Source organism: Tarenaya hassleriana, unplaced genomic scaffold (genome assembly GCF_000463585.1).
Source record: "Tarenaya hassleriana unplaced genomic scaffold, ASM46358v1 Cleome195, whole genome shotgun sequence".
Taxonomy (NCBI): domain Eukaryota; kingdom Viridiplantae; phylum Streptophyta; class Magnoliopsida; order Brassicales; family Cleomaceae; genus Tarenaya; species Tarenaya hassleriana.
The window spans coordinates 50476-51699 of record NW_010965336.1 but is presented as its reverse complement, the minus strand read 5'-3'; positions in this window follow the sequence as shown (position 1 = coordinate 51699).

Here is a 1224-nt window from a genome sequence, read left to right as displayed (position 1 = left end):
ATACCACAATCAACTAGATAGTCAGTGAACTCTTGGCTCATATACTCGCCACCACGATCGGATCGAAGTGTCTTGATCGTCTTACCAAGCTGGTTCTGTACTTCGTTTCTGAAAGCCTTGAACATTTCAAGTGTTTCAGACTTATGTCTCATTAAATAGACATAACCGTATCGACTGAAATTATCAGTGAACGTAACGAAATACAGATAATGTCCTCTTGCTGGACAGTTCATTGGTCCGCATACATCACTATGTATTAGGTCCAATAACTCTGTCGCTCTCTGTCCTTTCCCTTTGAAAGGATGCTTTGTCATCTTTCCCATCAAACAAGACTCGCATGATTCAAGAGACTCAAAGTCAAATGAATCCAGAAGACCTTCAGAATGAAGCTTCTGAATGCGCTTCTCGTTTATATGACCTAGACGACAATGCCAGAGGAAGGTCGGGTTTAAGTCGTTCGGCTTAAACCGTTTAGTACTCACGCTATAGATAGATGATGTCAGTTCGAAGGCTGATCATTCAAGACGTATAAACCATTAACTAGATAACCATTACCATAGTAAATACTGTCTCGATAAATCATCAAACTCGAGTTGTCAATCACAAATCGAAAACCATCCAAATCCAGACAAGAAATAGAAATAATGTTTCTGCTAATCGCAGGAACATAGTAACAATTACTAAGCTCTAAAACAAGTCCAAAAGGAAGATGCAAATCGTAAACGCCAACACACAATGCAGCAATTCTTGCTCCATTTCCAACGCGTAGATCCGCTTCTCCCTTAGCTAGCATCCTACTTCTTCTTAGTCCCTGCACATTTTCACAAATGTGTGAGGCACTTCCGGTATCCAATACCCACGAAGATGTAGTACAAATGTTAGCTTCTATAACATGAATACCTGAGGCAGAAGCTTCACCAAGCTTCTTATCCTTCAGATCCTCCAAGTAAATGTGACAGTTACGCTTCCAGTGTCCAGACACTCCACAGTAATGACAGTCACCCTTATCGGGCTTAGGCTTAGGCGTAGAGGCAACTTTTGCCTTTTTCGCCGCCTTCTTTTTGGAGTTGTTCTCAACAGCAAGCGCAGTCTTGGGCACCACTATATCATGCTCCGCCGATTTCAGCATCCCATGCAGTTCGACTAAGCACTTAGTCATCCCGTGCATATGATACTGCATAAGAACTGGTTATAGTCCTCGGGCAATGACCTCAGGATCAAGTC